Source organism: Oncorhynchus masou, chromosome 21 (genome assembly GCF_036934945.1).
Source record: "Oncorhynchus masou masou isolate Uvic2021 chromosome 21, UVic_Omas_1.1, whole genome shotgun sequence".
Taxonomy (NCBI): domain Eukaryota; kingdom Metazoa; phylum Chordata; class Actinopteri; order Salmoniformes; family Salmonidae; genus Oncorhynchus; species Oncorhynchus masou.
In genome coordinates, this window is record NC_088232.1 from 47,704,028 (window position 1) to 47,724,957 (window position 20,930).

Consider the following 20,930-nt stretch of genomic DNA (forward strand, 5'->3'; position numbering starts at 1 on the left):
TTAATGTTTCACTATTTTTATGAAATTCACTGAGGAGGATGATTCTCCCCTTTCTCCTCTGAGGAGCCTCCACCGCATAAACAGGCTACACACACTATGTAACCCAGGTGAGTGGCAAGCCAGGTGAGTGGCATCCCAGGTGAGTGGCAACCCAGGTGAGTAGTAAGCCAGGAGAGTGGCAAGCCAGGTGAGTGGCATCCCAGGTGAGTGGCCAGGTGAGTGGCAAGCCAGGTGAGTGGCAACCCAGGTGAGTGGCATCCCAGGTGAGTGGCATCCCAGGTGAGTGGCAACCCAGGTGAGTAGTAAGCCAGGAGAGTGGCAAGCCAGGTGAGTGGCATCCCAGGTGAGTGGCAACCCAGGTGAGTGGCAAGCCAGGTGAGTGGCAAGCCAGGTGAGTGGCAACCCAGGTGAGTGGCAACCCAGGTGAGTGGCAACCCAGGTGAGTGGCAAGCCAGGTGAGTGGCAAGCCAGGTGAGTGGCAACCCAGGTGAGTGGCAACCCAGGTGAGTGGCAAGCCAGGTGAGTGGCAACCCAGGTGAGTGGCAAGCCAGGTGAGTGGCATCCCAGGTTAGTGGGGAGTTCATTGATCAGTGACTCAATACTTCAGTGGCAGTTTAACAATAAACAACCTTGTGGCCCGGTTAAATGGGTCTGCTTGACTGTTAATGCACACAGTGGTGGTGGAACACCTCCTCGGAGCCTCTCTGCGATCAGGCTTCTTAGAGTGCTGGGCATGTACCAGAGCCACACTTGAGTTTTACGGCCCTAATCAGTGACGACACCTGAAGGCATTAAAACACCGGGCCAGGCCATCAAATTAATGACACACAAAAGGAAAATAAACACCTGCGGCCGGTGGAGAAGACTAACATCCAAAATATTTAATTTGCCAAGTTCTTCAGTTCCTCAATGAACTTTTCATAACTACCTGCTTTTATGGCAGTGATTTGTTTTTAGTGCATTACAATGTTTTCAAGCAGGACACTGCATTGCCGTAGCATGCATGGGGGTGTAAGAAAACAATTGCCTGGCTAAGAATTGCCTTGCTCAACAAATTGAAATAATATAATTATCTGATTTAGGCACTATTCACAACAAATCAAACAACCAACAATTTCTGTCACATCAAAAGCTTCAGTACGATGTGGACCTACTGTACATAGGGCATGTCAAGTCAAAGGCCTATTGTGTTTTATGCGAGCTTAGAGAGATCTCTGAGGATAGCATATCCATCACACATCACCAAGCCACATGTCCACTCCAGGTTCCATCATATATTCCATCACCTGACGGCAGGCAGTCAAATTAATGAATGAAACAAGCAAGCCAGCCAGCCAGCCCCCACTTCAGGCCTGGAAGGAGCAATATATCCAGTGTTCTCTGGATGTGATGTGGCAGGCTGACAGACAGACAGAGGTCTAGCCGAGTGTCTACAGGGGAGCGAGGCTGACATACTGAGGCCAGGAAGAGGGCTTCGATTTCAGTGCTAGAGCCCCCCCCACCAATAAACAGAATGCACACAAAAAACGGAATATACACACAATAAACGGAATATACACACAATAAACAGAATGTACACACAATAAACAGAATGTACACACAATATACAGAATACACACAATAAACAGAATGTACACAATAACAGAATCAACAGAATGTACACACAATAAACAGAATGTACACACAATATACAGAATACACACAATAAACAGAATGTACACAATAACAGAATCAACAGAATGTACACAATAAACAGAATAAACAGAATGTACACAATAAACAGAATGTACACAATAAACAGAATGTACACAATAAACATAACGTACACAATAAACAGAATAAACAGAATGTGCACAATAAACATATTAAACAGAATGTACACAATAAACATATTAAACAGAATGTACACAATAAACAGAATGTAAACAAAAATAATAAACAGAATATACCCAATGAGCAGAATAAAAATACTGTACAAACAGAATACGCACATTAAACAGAAAAAAAACAGAACGTACAAAGTAAACAGAATGTACACAATAAACAGAATGTACACAATAAACAGAATTTACACATTAAACAGAATGTACACAGTGAAGAGAATATTCACAATAAACAGAATAAACAGAATGTACACAATAAGCATAATGTACACAATAAACAGAATACACACAATAAAGAGAATATACAGAATGTACACAAAAAGCAGAATGTACACAATAAACAGAATATTTACAGAATAAAACAGAATGTACACAATAAACATAATGTACACAATAAACAGAATATACACAATAAACAGAATAAACAGAATGTACACATTGAACAGAATGTACACAATAAACAGAATAAACAGAATGTACACAGTGAACAGAATGTACACAATAAACAGAATGTACACAATACACAGAATACACACAATAAAGAGAATATACAGAATGTACACAATAAACAGAATGTATACAATAAACAGAATGTACACAATAAACAGAATATGCACAATAAACAGAATGTACACAATAAACAGAATATGCACAATAAACAGAATGTACACAATAAACAATAAACCGGATAAACAGAATGTACACAATAAACAGAATATGCACAATAAACAGAATGTACACAATAAACAATAAACCGGATAAACATGAATGTACACAATAAACAGAATGTACACAATAAACTGGATACACAGAATGTACACAATAAACAGAATATACACAATAAACAGAATAAATTGAATGTACACAGTGAACAGAATGTACACAATAAACAGAATATGCACAATAAACAGAATGTACACAATAAACAGAATATGCACAATAAACAGAATGTACACAATAAACTGGATACACAGAATATGCACAATAAACAGAATGTACACAATAAACAGAATATGCACAATAAACAGAATGTACACAATAAACAATAAACCGGATAAACATGAATGTACACAATAAACAGAATAAACAATCTACACAATAAACAGAATGTACACAATAAACGAAATGTGCACAATAAACAGAATGTACACAATAAACATGAATGTACACAATAAACAGAATGTACACAATAAACAGAATAAACCATCTACACAATAAACAGAATGTACACAATAAACGTAATATACGGACAGATTGCATAAACAATGAATTTACACAAACTGTGGCACACGATAATAATCTCTGAGGTGATCTGTATAATGAAAACCGCTATGTAAAACATCTATTATTGGCCCAAGGGCCAGGTTTACCAGTTGGACGTAAGCGGGTCGTAACTCTATGTCCAACGTAAAATGTGCTCTACACCGGACCTGTTGCACTACCTGGCCGTAAACCCTTCTAAGTGTTTCGCCTGGTAAGAAGTCACTGGCTTTTGGTTGGAAATAGATATAGGCTACTACGCGAGTGAAGAGCAACGAAATTTACATAGCCTAACATGCTAACAAAATGTTCTGATCAGTCCTGCTAATAGATGATCCAACTCGACTAATGGTGATGAACACTCACCTCAACTTAACTAACATTCCCCAGCCTAATGTTAACCAAATAACCAAATCGAGATTCAGTGAAAACTGAAATCTGTCATTGATTGACAGATCCCAATCCTGAAATGATCAACTACAGCGCTTTTGCTTTACATTTATTAGAATGGTTGGATGACTTAGGAAGATTCAGCTAGCAATCATTTGATACTACATGCCTTCAATTGCATTAGCCTCTCAATGCAACATTTTCGAAATACAGTGATATTTATTTCCACAGTAAGTCTTTATGGATCCATCCAGTAGTGGTTAAGAACACATGAATGTATGGTGTTTGGCTATGCAAAGTGACGGAGAAGGAGATATGAATTGCCATGAGGATGGTAACAGCTTAGTAATGAGTGCTGCCAAACAACCACTATTATGAAATATCAAATCTCATGAACGTGCATTGCTTACGCCAGACTTAGTTATGACTTCTTTTTGGTTGGTGCAACAGGTGTAAACTCTGATAAATCAATCAAATCTATTTATAAAGCCCTTTTTACATCAGCCGATGACACAGAGTGCTCTACAGAAACCCAGTTTAAAACCACAAACAGCAAGCAATGCAGATGTAGAAGCACAGTGGCTAGGAAAAACTCCCGAGAAAGGCAGGAACCTAGGAAGAAACCTAGAGAGGAACCAGGCTCTGAGGGGTGGCCAGTCCTCTTCTGGCTGTGCCGGGTGGAGAATATAACAGTCAAATAAAATGAATCACAATGGTTGTAGATAATGCAACAGGGGGTGCAATAGCTACGACTGACCTAGCGTTCAACCTAAAGTCCAAGCCTGGGTAGGGGGTTCTACTAAGCAAACATATGAAACTGTTTTAATTAAGAGGGTCATACCAAGGATCATTAAGCTATTTGATTTTGAATTTTAGGACCCCTTTAGAAATAAAAAAAAATATATAAAAAAGGTAATTTGATGAAACATTGTATTTGGCGTTACTGCTATTAGCCCATAGAAACACATTGAATAACGTATTCATACATGAAAAAACAGATAGTCCCAAAAATGGTAAAAAACAATATATTTTTTTTACGCCCAATGGTGCAACCGGCCCCAGAGGCTCATTCCAATGCCTGGAATTTATAATGGCATTCACATGGTTATTCCAGCAAGAGAATTCAATCATGAAGTAAGCTGTTCATCAAAGGATGAAGCTGGAGATTTGCTTACAGAGGAGCCACAGTATGTAGGCTACACAGATATACTGTGTTCGTGGGAGCGTGACCTTTACATAAATGAACTAGGATGATGATCCCCCTTTCAGAGTTACCCTTTACATAGCAGTCTCCGTGGACTGCTTTAAACTAAACCCAACAGATTGGATATAAAATGTTGCTTAATGCCCATAAAGTTGTATGCTCAACAGATCTGTGAGAGGGCTTTCAACTACAGCTGAAACAACCAGCAGCAAGATCCATGTAAATGAGGTCAGCCACTGAGGCTCCACGCAGGGATAATGCCTTGAATGATAGTCCAGTCTCTGGATTAGCAAAAGTGAGCCTTTGAGCAAAAGAAGAAAACACTTTCCTCCCTTCAATGCCTTCGAAACAGGCAACTTCTCCTCAGCCCATATCTCAAACGGAGCTGCGGGTCTTTCAGGGGTGCTGGTTTCAGGATGCTAGCCGCAGGAGGCAAACGCAGGCTCAACAAACAAACCAGGAGGCTAGCTACAGGAGGCAACGCAGGATCAACAAACAAACCAGGCCGAGGCAGAACAGACACTTTGCAGTGGACCTCCTCCTGCTCTGCACGGATTTATTCACACTATATGCGGGCGAGAGGCGTGCGCTGTTGAAAGTCACCTGTGTCCTGTGGAGGTTGGGGGAGGTTGTTCGGCAGCCCCCCCACCCCATACACGCCACCTGCACCATGGTGCTGCAGACGACTCTATGACAATGGAACAGGTGTCTCTGCTATTATATTGTACACAAGGCCTTTTTGGTCACCTCTGTCAATCCCAAATCCTTGCTGAAAGGCATCGATCACGCTCAAAGAATTAGCAGTGTCAGCCTTCCCTGTGGCCTCAATTAGTCTCTCTCAGTCAAGAGTTCAGAGCTGGTATCAGAGCTGGTATCAGAGCTGGTATCAGAGCTGGTATCAGAGCAAGTTCAGTCTTTAATATCATTAAAGGTGAAGACTGTTATTTTATCAAATCAATTCTCTGTAATTATTATTACGTGATTAAACTAATCATGTACATTTAATTAACGGGCACCCTGGAAAATGTTCAGATTACGAATTTTCTGAGTGTAACTATTCCGATATGTTCATATCTGATCAATTAGTCTTCTATTAATGAATTATTGTTATTACCTTTGTCTCATCTGAACGTCGGAAGGTGTTGGTTATCTGCTTCAACCCAGCCTTTACTATACATCCATCCATATACCAATTGGCTCAATTATTTATTAACTAACTAATTAAACAATTACAGAATATACAATACATAATAACATTATACCATCCCTGGTGGACTAAACAAAAACAGTTTGGTTATAACACGATAGATTCAGAGAGAAGAGAAGGGGGTTTTGGAAGGAAGACTAAGGGACTTTATTGGACCTGGGAAGCTATTCTCACATAACTACATATGCCACTAACGATCGCTCATTCGGAAAAGCAATGCATTGTATTTACGTGAAGCTGGTGATGTGATTCTCTGGTTTGCCCTGTCCTTTGTCGAATCTTCCAGGTCACTGTGTTGTCACGTGGTCTGAAAGGTTCATCTCACTGGAGATTCGTTCACGTCGGTCAGTGTTCTCATAGTAGATTTGCTACCTTTCCAACTGCAGTCTGTTAGGCTGTCATCTAGGATTCACTTCTTGTTGAGTGATCAATAGTTCAGAGTTCAGACCATTTCACGTGTAGAGCAAGGTCTCACGTTTCCTGGCCTGTAGGTTGAAATTAGAAATTAACCCTTTTAAACGTGAGGACAAGTCCTCCTGTTATTTGGAACTTAGGTGACTTTGGGTCACGGGGGCTTTTATAGAAATGTAGAAAAGGGGTAGGTTCATCATTTCCTACCAATGCCTATTCACTTGGGCGTGGCTACTGACTTTTACAGGAATTTTACAGGAAAGATGATTTTCTCATTTTAAAAGTTCAATTTACATCATTTAGCAAATAGTTTTATCTTTACTCATTCATTTTATATAATAATTAGATGCAAACCTCATAACTGAGGCACCTGTATAAACAGAGTTAGGGTAATGTGGCTGTATTGCCTTTCATGAGGTCACAAATATGTGAACATGGTTCTCAAATTCTGGGATGGAGAAGAATTGGGCGGGAGGATCCCTTTGTCTTACTGTGAAACTCTTTCTCCATACTGCATGGCCAGGGAGAGTCTCTTTATGGAATTTCTAATGTGGGGGTTAAGTTGTAAAACTTCCCCCCCATCCTAGCAGGAGAGGGGGGGTTGTTCATGTCTCTGCTAGCCAATTCACTGAAAGGGCTAGCGTCATGACAGCTGGTATCGAGGAAAAACCTGCACTGTTCTTTCCTCTCCTTCTCTAGCTGTTATGCCACTGTAAAAAAAAAAATGGCCTAACAAGTGCCAAGAAGAATTACCCTGGCTGTCACACTCTCTGATATAGTAGGCCGACACATCAGCAGAGGATTACAAAAGGAGGCCAAAAAGTCCAAAAAAGTTACCCTAGAAATTGCCAAGCAATGGTGTCCAAGTGAGAATTGGAATGTTGAGCCTCTGTCACAGTATTAATCTGTTAGACTATAAACTGAAATCAAAGTAAGAGGGCCTTCAAAAAGACAACCAGCGTTGGGCAGGCAAGCCCAAGTGTGTTTTGGGGATGAGGCCAAAGGTTATATTGCTTTCCCACCTTCTTTTCCTCCGTTCACTTTGTTCTTCTCCGTCTTGAGAGTGAGGACAGGTGTCGTGAGCGGGTTGTCTGTCCTCTTGCCGTGCACTGATCAAACTCTCGTTAGTGGAATTTGTTTGATGTTCCCCGACAGTGAGAGTAATGAGTTGGTGGCTGAAGCAGAGTAGATGTGACAGGGATCTTCTTGATAGTGCCTGAGTGCATACAGTATGTCTGTTTCCCTGCCTTCTGTGCTTTCAGTTGCCTCAAGCATACCTTTGACTTTGACTCAGCTGGATGTCAGGCAAGCAGTTAAGAGCAGACTCCTCTGTGGAGTTGCATTGGAGCTCATGCAAGCTAATGGAGGCTTTCAGGTTTATTACAAATATACAGATGTAGGATCTTAATTTGATCTCTATGTTGTTGCTGAGGAAATACAAACTATTCAAGGTTTAAAAAGTCTTCTGAAGTTTGTAATTTTCAACATAAAATGTCAGATTTGATTTCCCCTAATGAAAAATGTATCAACCCCTAAAAATCTGGCCACATAAACATTTAAAATGTCCCGTTGCTGCATGATAATTTTCCTGCTGTAGCGGACTGTCTCAAATTATGACCATACATCTGTGTCAGCACTCCAACACCAGGAAAATAAAAAATGAAATGACACAAATGACAACAGTTGAAGTCGGAACTTTACATACAACACATTTAAACTCAGTTTTTCACAATTGCTGACATTTAATCCAAGTAAACACATCCCTGTTTTAGGTCAGTTAGGATCACCACTTCATTTTAAGAATGTGAAATGTCAGAATAGTAGAGAGAATGATTTATTTCAGAATGTATTTATTTCATCACATTCCCAGTGGGTCAGAAGTTTACATACACTCAATTAGTATTTGGTAGCATTGCCATTAAATTGTTTAACTTGGGTCAAACATTTTGAGTATCCTTCCACAAGATCCCCACAATAAGTTGGGTGAATTTAGGCATTTTCCTGCTGACAGGGCTGGTGTAACTGAATCAGGTTTGTAGGACTCCTTGCTCGCACACGCTTTTTTAATTCTGCCCACAACGTTTCTATAGGATTGAGGTTAGGGCATGGTGATGGCCACTCCAATACCTTGACGTTGTTGTCCTTAAGCCATTTTGACACAACTTTGGAAGTATGCTTGGGGTCATTGTCCATTTGGAAGACCTATTTGCGAACAAGCTTTAAACTTCCTGACTGATGTCTTCAGATATTACTTTAGTATATCCACATAATTTTCTTTCTTCATGGTGCCATCTATTTTGTCACAACATGATCACAACATGATGCTGCCACCCCTGTGCTTCATGTTTGGGATGTTGTTCTTCGGCTTGCAAGCCTCCCCCTTTTCCTCCAAACATGGCAATGGTCATTATGACCAAACAGCTCTATTTTTGTTTCATCAGACCAGAGGACATTTCTCCAAAAAGCGCAATCTTTGTCCCCATGTGCAGTTGCAAACCGTAGTCTGGCTTTTTTATGGCGGTTTTGGAGCAGTGGCTTCTTCCTTGCTGAGCAGCCTTTCAGGTTATGTCGATATAGGACTCGTTTTACTGTGTATATAGATACTTTGTAACCGTTTCCTCCAGCATTTTCACAAGGTCCTTTGCTGTTGTTCTGAGATTGATTTGCACTTTTTTCACCAAAGTATGTTCATCTTTAGGAGACAGAAAACATCTCCTTCCTGAGCGGTATGACGGCTGGTGGCCCCATGGTGTTCATACTTGCATACTATTGTTTGTACAGATGAACGTGGTACCTTCTGTAACGACGTTCTTCGTTTGTCGCAAGAAAGTCGGACCGAAATGCAGCGTGTTGGTTACTCATGTCTTTAATGATACAAATGACGATACATGAAATAACTTATAAATACAAAAACAACAAACGGAACGTGAAAAAACCTATACAGCCTGTCTGGTGAACACTAACACAGAGACAGGAACAATCACCCACGAAATACAAAGTGAAACCCAGGCTACCTAAATACGGTTCCCAATCAGAGACAACAAGAATCACCTGACTCTGATTGAGAACCGCCTCAGGCAGCCAAACCTAAACAACACCCCTACTCAGCCGCAATCCCAAATACTACAAACCCCAATACGAAAATACAATATATAAACCCATGTCACACCCTGGCCTGACCAAATATATAATGAAAACACAAAATACAATGACCAAGGCGTGACAGAACCCCCCCCTAAGGTGCGGACTCCCGGACGCACCTCAAAACCATAGGGAGGGTCCGGGTGGGCGTCTGTCCATGGTGGCGGTTCCGGCTCGGGACGTGGACCCCACTCCATAAATGTCATAGTTCCTCCCCTTCGCGTCCTGGGATGATCCACCCTCGCCGCCGACCATGGCCGAATAGTCCTCACCCAGAACCCCACTGGACTGAGGAGCAGATCGGGACTGAAGGACAGCTCGGGACTGAAGCAGAACGGGACTGAGAGAAAGCTTGGGAGTGAGAGAAAGCTCGGGAGTGAGAGGAAGCTCGGGAGTGAGAGGAAGCTCGGGAGTGAGAGGAAGCTCAGGAGTGAGAGGAAGCTCAGGCAGGTTGATGGATCTACCAGATCCTGGCTTGCTGGTGGTTCCGGCAGATCCTGGCTGACTGGCGGATCCTGGCTGACTATCAGATCTGGCAGATCCTGGCTGACTGGCGGATCCTGGCTGACTGGCGGATCCTGGCTGACTGGTGGATCCTGGCTGACTGGCGGATCCTGGCTGACTGGCAGATCCTGGCCGACTGGCGGATCCTGGCTGACTAGCAGATCTGGCAGATCCTGGCTGACTGGCGGATCCTGGCTGACTGGCGGATCCTGGCTGACTGGTGGATCCTGGCTGACTGGCGGATCCTGGCTGACTGGCAGATCCTGGCCGACTGGCGGATCCTGGCTGATTAGCAGATCTGGCAGATCCTGGCTGACTGGCGGATCCTGGCTGACTGGCGGATCTGGAAGAGTCTGGTTGACTAGCAGGTCTGGAAGAGTCTGGTTGACTGGCAGATCTGGAAGAGTCTGGCTGAATAGCAGATCTGGAAGAGTCTGGCTGACTGGCAGATCTGGAAGAGTCTGGCTGACTGGCAGATCTGGAAGAGTCTGGCTGACTGGCAGATCTGGAAGAGTCTGGCTGACTGGCAGATCTGGAAGAGTCTGGGTGACTGGCAGATCTGGAAGAGTCTGGTTGACTAGCAGGTCTGGAAGAGTCTGGTTGACTGGCAGATCTGGAAGAGTCTGGCTGAATAGCAGATCTGGAAGAGTCTGGCTGACTGGCAGATCTGGAAGAGTCTGGCTGACTGGCAGATCTGGAAGAGTCTGGCTGACTGGCAGATCTGGAAGAGTCTGGCTGACTGGCAGATCTGGAAGAGTCTGGGTGACTGGCAGATCTGGAAGAGTCTGGCAGATCTGGAAGAATCTGGCTGTCTGGCAGATCTGGAAGAGTCTGGCTGACTCGCAGATCTGGAAGAGTCTGGCTGACTGGCAGATCTGGAAGAGTCTGGCTGACTGGCAGATCTGGAAGAGTCTGGCTGACTGGCAGATCTGGAAGAGTCTGGCTGACTGACAGATCTGGAAGAGTCTGGCTGACTGGCAGATCTGGAAGAATCTGGTAGACTGGCAGATCTGGAAGAGTCTGGCAGACTGACGGCTCTGGCTGCTTCATGCTGACTGACGGCTCTGGCTGCTCCATGCTGACTGGCGGCTCTGGCTGATCCATGCTGTCTGGCGGTTCTGGCGGCTTCTTGCAGACTGACAGCTCTGACTGTTCCATGCAGACTAACAGCTTTGGCAGCTCCTTGCCGACTGGCAGCTCCTTACAGACTGGCAGCTCCTTGCAGACTGGCAGCTCCTTGCAGACTGGCAACTCCATGCAGACTGGCAACTCCATGCAGACTGGCAACTCCATGCAGACTGGCAACTCCATGCAGACTGACAGCTCTGGCTGCCCCATGCAGACTGGCAGCTCTAGCTGCTCCATGCAGACTGGCAACTCTGGCTGCTCCAAGCAGACTGACAGCTCTGGCTGCTCCATGCAGACTGGCAGCTCTGGCTGCTCCATGCAGACTGGCAGCTCTAGCTGCTCCATGCAGACTGGCAGCTCTAGCTGCTCCATGCAGACTGGCAGCTCTAGCTGCTCCATGCAGACTGGCAGCTCAGGCTGCTCCGAACAGGCATGAGGCTCCGGCAGCGCTGTAGAGGAGGAAGGCTCTAGAAATGCTGAACAGGCGGGAGACTCCGACAGCGCAGGAGAGGGAGAAAGCGCTGGCTGCGCTGAACAGGCGAGGCACACTGAAGGCCTGGTGCGTGGTACTGGAACTGGTGGTACTGGATCGAGGACACGCACAGGAAGCCTGGTGCGGGGAGCTACCATCGGAGGACTGGTGTGTGAAGGTGGCACAGGATGGACTGGACCGTGAAGGTGTACTGGAGAGCCTGAGAGCAGGACTGGCACAGGACGTGCAAGGCTAGGTAGGTACACAGGAGGCCTAGTGTGTGAGGCTGGCACATTTTTCACCAGCCGACTAACACGCACCTCAGGACTAGTATGGAGCGCTGACCCAGGTGCCATAAAATCCCCGACACGCTCCGTCGGACGAATCTTATACCTAAAGCACCAAACTAGCAACTCCCTCATTACTCTCTCCTCCAATTTCCCCATTAACTCCTTCACAGTCTCTGCTTCGCTCACCTCCAACACCGGTTCTGGTCTCCTCCTTGGCTCCTCACGATAAACAGGGAGAGTTGGCTCAGGTCTGTCTCCTGACTCAGCCACTCTCCCTCTGAGCCCCCCCCCCAAGAAATTTTTGGGGCTCATCTTCGGGTTTCGCAATGTGCCGCCGTGTCTTTCTTTTCGACTCCATTCTCCTATAGCCCTCTTCGCACTGCTCCAGCGAATCCCAGGCGGGCTCCGGCACTCTCTCTGGGTCGGCCGCCCACCTGTCTATTTCTTCCCACGTCGTATACTCCAATCCTCTGCTGTCCATAACGTCCTCCCTTCGCTGCTCCAGCTGCCTGTTAACACGCTGCTCGGTCCGTGTGTGGTGGGTGATTCTGTAACGACGTTCTTCGTTTGTCGCAAGAAAGTCGGACCGAAATGCAGCATGTTGGTTACTCATGTCTTTAATGATACAAATGACGATACATGAAATAACTTATAAATACAAAAACAACAAACGGAACGTGAAAAAACCTATACAGCCTGTCTGGTGAACACTAACACAGAGACAGGAACAATCACCCAAGAAATACAAAGTGAAACCCAGGCTACCTAAATACGGTTCCCAATCAGAGACAACGAGAATCACCTGACTCTGATTGAGAACAGCCTCAGGCAGCCAAACCTAAACAACACCCCTACTCAGCCGCAATCCCAAATACTACAAACCCCAATACGAAAATACAATATATAAACCCATGTCACACCCTGGCCTGACCAAATATGTAACGAAAACACAAAATACAATGACCAAGGCGTGACACCTTCAGGCGTTTGGAAATTGCTCCCAAGGATGAACCAGACTTGTGGATGTCTACAAAAAAACAATTATTGGATGATTTCTTTTGATGTTCACATGATGTCACGCAAAGTGGCACTGAGTTTGAAGGTAGGCCTTGAAATACATCCCCAGGTACACCTCCAATTGACTCAAATTATGTCGATTAGCTTATCAGAAGCTTCTGAAGCCATGACATCAATATCTGGATTGTTTCCAAGCTGTTTAAAGGCACAGTCAACTTAGTGTATGTAAACTGACCCACTGGAATTGTGATACTGTGAATTATAAGTGAAATAATCTGTCTGTAAACCATTGTTGGAAAAATTGACAAGGTAGATGTCCTATCCAACCTGCCAGTACTATAGTTTGTTAATTAGAAATGTGTGGAGTGTTTGAAAAATGAGTTATAATGACTGCAACCTGAGTGTATGTAAACTTCCGTCTTCAACTGTATCTGAAAATGCATGATAAATGGTGTTTACTGATCATGAAAAGCATCCAGTTTTCTGCTGTATAACTCTGATGATAGAGCTAAATGTGCACAATTGTTTTCCATGGAATAATAGGAAATTAGTAGTTTGGACTACTCTTCAAGAAGTGATCATATTACAACCAAATAGTTGTAACATTTATTTGACAACCCTTGAAAACAGCAGTTGTCAATGTTTTTTTTAGCAGAGCTGGGATTCTCCCTGACCCACGGCAAGAAAATGGAGCGTTCTGAACCTTACTGTGACGTTTATTGATAACAACATATCAATATTCTTTGGGTGTTGGACATATTGGTCAATAATGTCAAAATAGAATCAATCACAGTAGGATATTGAACACGTGTATCATCAACTCCCTGATTTAATTGGTGAATAAACTAGGCTAATTGCAGTGGAGACAGTTATTAGCAGAGCATTTAGCTTACAAGGACAACTCAATTCAGACAACCTGGCTCGTCATACTACTTAGCCTCAAGGACACCACTATGGGAAGAGAGGAAATCATCTATTACAACAAACCTATTCACATTATTTAATATTTTAGACTGCACACTCATTGTTATTGTAGAGTGGTTCTTGGAATGGAGGGACATTCTGTGAAAGTGATAGGCCTACAGCCTCCACCTGGCTTTGTCGACCAGATAGTGTTTATGCATGTCCTCTGTATTTCCTCATGAGATATTTCACTTCTGAGAAGAAATGGTGTTTTGCAGCGGCAATAAATGTCTATTAAAGCCATCTAATAAAATGCAAGCAGGTCTTCAAGGAGAATAGCAAACGGGGCCGTCATAATTGCAAACCGAGGCATGACTACATTACCTTATAAGGTAATAATGGAATGGCTTTGGCAAGCATTTTCCACTGGCGGCTGCAGCTGCCAGACGGTCTTTGTGCAAAGTAGAAAAAGGTCACAGCGGTTACAGCAATCATAGAAATAGAATGAATAGAAACGGCATCTCCATTCAAGTCAATGATGGGATAATGGGTGAACTGGCAGCCATTTTTGCGTGTACCCTTGTCAGGAAGTATAATCAGGAAGTTTACCCTTCAATCTGTGCTGTGATTTGTTGAGTCAACTCAACTGACATGACAAAAAAATACATTCCATTGCATGAACCACATCAGTTAATATTGTTTTCATGGACATTCTACATTACCATGGTAATCCAGCATCAGTTGATAGAACATTCCAAAATACCATGGAAATTATTGCTTCACAATACCAGGCAGCAATTGCGAGTGTACCCATGACTTTAGTCAAAATTGACAGGGTTGGAGCTTCCAAGCCCATTCTATTCATTCTATTTCGAGGTCAGCAATCACATACTTCAGAAGCCAAGCTATCTATTCATATTTAAACGCCCATTTAATGTGCAATTGAACTACAAAGCACTGAGAAAAAATACAGCCAAGAAATCATGGAGGCCTAAAGGGATTGTGTGTGCGTCTATATCAGCGGTGTGAAACATACTTGCGAGCCCATCCAAACCAGCCCCCAATTGCAGAATTGTTCAATTGACATTAAAATGAATTAAACCAAATTGAAACTGTAGAAATGTTAATGGACATACATTTATAGTCTCTTTACTCTGTCCAGCTTGATAACAGTCATTTATAGTCTCTTCACTCTGTCCAGATAGAAAACAGTCATTTATAGTCTCTTCACTCTGTCCAGATAGAAAACAGTCATTTATAGTCTCTTCACTCTGTCCAGCTTGATAACAGTCATTTATAGTCTCTTCACTCTGTCCAGCTTGATAACAGTCATTTATAGTCTCTTCACTCTGTCCAGATAGATAACAGTCATTTATAGTCTCTTCACTCTGTCCAGATAGATAACAGTCATTTATAGTCTCTTCACTCTGTCCAGCTTGATAACAGTCATTTATAGTCTCTTCACTCTGTCCAGATAGATAACAGTCATTTATAGTCTCTTCACTCTGTCCAGATAGATAACAGTCATTTATAGTCTCTTCACTCTGTCCAGATAGATAAGTCATTTATAGTCTCTTCACTCTGTCCAGATAGATAACAGTCATTTATAGTCTCTAGATAACAGTCATTTATAGTCTCTTCACTCTGTCCAGATAGATAACAGTCATTTATAGTCTCTTCACTCTGTCCAGATAGATAACAGTCATTTATAGTCTCTTCACTCTGTCCAGCTTGATAACAGTCATTTATAGTCTCTTCACTCTGTCCAGATAGATAACAGTCATTTATAGTCTCTAGATAACAGTAATTTATAGTCTCTTCACTCTGTCCAGATAGATAACAGTCATTTATAGTCTCTTCACTCTGTCCAGATAGATAACAGTCATTTATAGTCTCTTCACTCTGTCCAGATAGATAAGTCATTTATAGTCTCTTCACTCTGTCCCGATAGATAACAGTCATTTATAGTCTCTAGATAACAGTCATTTATAGTCTCTTCACTCTGTCCAGATAGATAACAGTCATTTATAGTCTCTTCACTCTGTCCAGATAGATAACAGTCATTTATAGTCTCTTCACTCTGTCCAGATAGATAACAGTCATTTATAGTCTCTTCACTCTGTCCAGATAGATAACAGTCATTTATAGTCTCTTCACTCTGTCCAGCTTGATAACAGTCATTTATAGTCTCTTCACTCTGTCCAGATAGATAACAGTCATTTATAGTCTCTTCACTCTGTCCAGATAGATAACAGTCATTTATAGTCTCTTCACTCTGTCCAGATAGATAAGTCATTTATAGTCTCTTCACTCTGTCCCGATAGATAACAGTCATTTATAGTCTCTAGATAACAGTCATTTATAGTCTCTTCACTCTGTCCAGATAGATAACAGTCATTTATAGTCTCTTCACTCTGTCCAGATAGATAACAGTCATTTATAGTCTCTTCACTCTGTCCAGCTTGATAACAGTCATTTATAGTCTCTTCACTCTGTCCAGATAGATAACAGTCATTTATAGTCTCTAGATAACAGTAATTTATAGTCTCTTCACTCTGTCCAGATAGATAACAGTCATTTATAGTCTCTTCACTCTGTCCAGATAGATAACAGTCATTTATAGTCTCTTCACTCTGTCCAGATAGATAACAGTCATTTATAGTCTCTAGATAACAGTCATTTATAGTCTCCTCACTCTGTCCAGCTTGATAACAGTTATTGAAATGAAAGCTAGACAGTCAGGGATCATCACAAATTCCAAAAGAGAAGGATTTCTATGTTAATGCAATGAAGACAGGGAGAAAATATAACACATTTTTAGTGCTAACCTCTGTGAAGACCGAATGCGGCCTGCGGGGCGAACGTTTGACACCCTTGATTAAGATGGTTTAGCCTATTTTCAAAACTAATTAATGGTTAAATGTTGCTCTTATGAAAAAAAAAGGTTCAAGAAAATATCCATGACAATTTTGTGTCACCCAGTCAAGGACCTCCAGCCCCAGTGACTGATCAATATAGGCACTATCCTGAATATAGTTTATTATTACTCAACATCATTTTATCCACAACTACAGTGTCAATTTAATCTCTCAGGTGAATACGGGGCTCAGGTATCAGTTTGATCTCTCAGGTGAATACAGGGCTCAGGTATCAGTTTGATCTCTCAGGTGAATACAGGGCTCAGGTATCAGTTTGAGTTTCAGGATCAGTTTGATCTCTCAGGTGAATACAGGGCTCAGGTATCAGTTTGATCTCTCAGGTGAATACAGGGCTCAGGTATCAGTTTGATCTCTCAGGTGAATACAGGGCTCAGGTATCAGTTTGATCTCTCAGGTGAATACAGGGCTCAGGTATCAGTTTGATCTCTCAGGTGAATACAGGGCTCAGGTATCAGTTTGATCTCTCAGGTGAATACAGGGCTCAGGTATCAGTTTGATCTCAGGTGAATACAGGGCTCAGGTATCATATCTCTCAGGTGGGCTCAGGTATCAGTTTGATCTCTCAGGTGAATACAGGGCTCAGGTATCAGTTTGATCTCTCAGGTGAATACAGGGCTCAGGTATCAGTTTGATCTCTCAGGTGAATACAGGGCTCAGGTATCAGTTTGATCTCTCAGGTAAATACAGGGCTCAGGTATCAGTTTGATCTCTCAGGTGAATACAGGGCTCAGGTATCAGTTTGATCTCTCAGGTGAATACAGGGCTCAGGTATCAGTTTGATCTCTCAGGTGAATACAGGGCTCAGGTATCAGTTTGATCTCTCAGGTGAATACAGGGCTCAGGTATCAGTTTGATCTCTCAGGTGAATACAGGGCTCAGGTATCAGTTTGATCTCTCAGGTGAATACAGGGCTCAGGTATCAGTTTGATCTCTCAGGTGAATACAGGGCTCAGGTATCAGTTTGATCTCTCAGGTGAATCAGGTATCAGTTTGATCTCTCAGGTGAATACAGGGCTCAGGTATCAGTTTGATCTCTCAGGTGAATACAGGGCTCAGGTATCAGTTTGATCTCTCAGGTGAATACAGGGCTCAGGTATCAGTTTGATCTCTCAGGTGAATACAGGGCTCAGGTATCAGTTTGATCTCTCAGGTGAATCTCAGTTTGATCTCTCAGGTGAATACAGGGCTCAGGTATCAGTTTGATCTCTCAGGTGAATACAGGGCTCAGGTATCAGTTTGATCTCTCAGGTGAATACAGGTATCAGTTTGCAGGTGAATACAGGGCTCAGGTATCAGTTTGATCTCTCAGGTGAATACAGGGCTCAGGTATCAGTTTGATCTCTCAGGTGAATACAGGGCTCAGGTATCAGTTTGATCTCTCAGGTGAGGGCTCAGGTATCTCAGGTGAATACAGGGCTCAGGTATCAGTTTGTTTGAATACAGGGCTCAGGTATCAGTTTGATCTCAGGTGAATACAGGGCTCAGGTATCAGTTTGATCTCTCAGGTGAATACAGGGCTCAGGTATCAGTTTGATCTCTCAGGTGAATACAGGGCTCAGGTATCAGTTTGATCTCTCAGGTGAATACAGGGCTCAGGTATCAGTTTGATCTCTCAGGTGAATACAGGGCTCAGGTATCAGTTTGATCTCTCAGGTGAATACAGGGCTCAGGTATCAGTTTGATCTCTCAGGTGAATACAGGGCTCAGGTATCAGTTTGATCTCTCAGGTGAATACAGGGCTCAGGTATCAGTTTGATCTCTCAGGTGAATACAGGGCTTATCAGTTTGATCTCTCAGGTGAATACAGGGCTCAGGTATCAGTTTGATCTCTCAGGTGAATACAGGGCTCAGGTATCAGTTTGATCTCTCAGGTGAATACAGTTTGCTCAGGTGAATCAGGGTTTGTTTGATCTCAGGTGAATACAGGGCTCAGGTATCAGTTTGATCTCTCAGGTGAATACAGGGCTCAGGTATCAGTTTGATCTCTCAGGTGAATACAGGGCTCAGGTATCAGTTTGATCTCTCAGGTGAATACAGGGCTCAGGTATCAGTTTGATCTCTCAGGTGAATACAGGGCTCAGGTATCAGTTTGATCTCTCAGGTGAATACAGGGCTCAGGTATCAGTTTGATCTCTCAGGTGAATACAGGGCTCAGGTATCAGTTTGATCTCTCAGGTGAATACAGGGCTCAGGTATCAGTTTGATCTCTCAGGTGAATCAGGGTCAGGAAGTTTGATCTCTCAGGTGGCTCAGGTATCAGTTTGATCTCTCAGGTGAATACAGGGCTCAGGTATCAGGGTTTGATCTCTCAGGTGAATACAGGGCTCAGGTATCAGTTTGATCTCTCAGGTGAATACAGGGCTCAGGTATCAGTTTGATCTCTCAGGTGAATACAGGGCTCAGGTATCAGTTTGATCTCTCAGGTGAATACAGGGCTCAGGTATCAGTTTGATCTCTCAGGTGAATACAGGGCTCAGGTATCAGTTTGATCTCTCAGGTGAATACAGGGCTCAGGTATCAGTTTGATCTCTCAGGTGAATACAGGGCTCAGGTATCAGTTTGATCTCTCAGGTGAATACAGGGCTCAGGTATCAGTTTGATCTCTCAGGTGAATACAGGGCTCAGGTATCAGTTTGATCTCTCAGGTGAATACAGGGCTCAGGTATCAGTTTGATCTCTCAGGTGAATACAGGGCTCAGGTATCAGTTTGATCTCTCAGGTGAATACAGGGCTCAGGTATCAGTTTGATCTCTCAGGTGAATACAGGGCTCAGGTATCAGTTTGATCTCTCAGGTGAATACAGGGCTCAGGTATCAGTTTGATCTCTCAGGTGAATACAGGGCTCAGGTATCAGTTTGATCTCTCAGGTGAATACAGGGCTCAGGTATCAGTTTGATCTCTCAGGTGAATACAGGGCTCAGGTATCAGTTTGATCTCTCAGGTGAATACAGGGCTCAGGTATCAGTTTGATCTCTCAGGTGAATACAGGGCTCAGGTATCAGTTTGATCTCTCAGGTGAATACAGGGCTCAGGTATCAGTTTGATCTCTCAGGTGAATACAGGGCTCAGGTATCAGTTTGATCTCTCAGGTGAATACAGGGCTCAGGTATCAGTTTGATCTCTCAGGTGAATACAGGGCTCAGGTATCAGTTTGATCTCTCAGGTGAATACAGGGCTCAGGTATCAGTTTGATCTCTCAGGTGAATACAGGGCTCAGGTATCAGTTTGATCTCTCAGGTGAATACAGGGCTCAGGTATCAGTTTGATCTCTCAGGTGAATACAGGGCTCAGGTATCAGTTTGATCTCTCAGGTGAATACAGGGCTCAGGTATCAGTTTGATCTCTCAGGTGAATACAGGGCTCAGGTATCAGTTTGATCAGGTGAATTGTATCTCTCAGGTGAATACAGGGCTCAGGTATCAGTTTGATCTCTCAGGTGAATACAGGGCTCAGGTATCAGTTTGATCTCTCAGGTGAATACAGGGCTCAGGTATCAGTTTGATCTCTCAGGTGAATACAGGGCTCAGGTATCAGTTTGATCTCTCAGGTGAATACAGGGCTCAGGTATCAGTTTGATCTCTCAGGTGAATACAGGGCTCAGGTATCAGTTTGATCTCTCAGGTGAATACAGGGCTCAGGTATCAGTTTGATCTCTCAGGTGAATACAGGGCTCAGGTATCAGTTTGATCTCTCAGGTGAATACAGGGCTCAGGTATCAGTTTGATCTCTCAGGTGAATACAGGGCTCAGGTATCAGTTTGATCTCTCAGGTGAATACACAGGGTTTGCTCAGGTATCAGTTTGATCTCTCAGGTGAATACAGGGCTCAGGTATCAGTTTGATCTCTCAGGTGAATACAGGGCTCAGGTATCAGTTTGATCTCTCAGGTGAATACAGGGCTCAGGTATCAGTTTGATCTCTCAGGTGAATACAGGGCTCAGGTATCAGTTTGATCTCTCAGGTGAATACAGGGCTCAGGTATCAGTTTGATCTCTCAGGTGAATACAGGGCTCAGGTATCAGTTTGATCTCTCAGGTGAATACAGGGCTCAGGTATCAGTTTGATCTCTCAGGTGAATACAGGGCTCAGGTATCAGTTTGATCTCTCAGGTGAATACAGGGCTCAGGTATCAGTTTGATCTCTCAGGTGAATACAGGGCTCAGGTATCAGTTTGATCTCTCA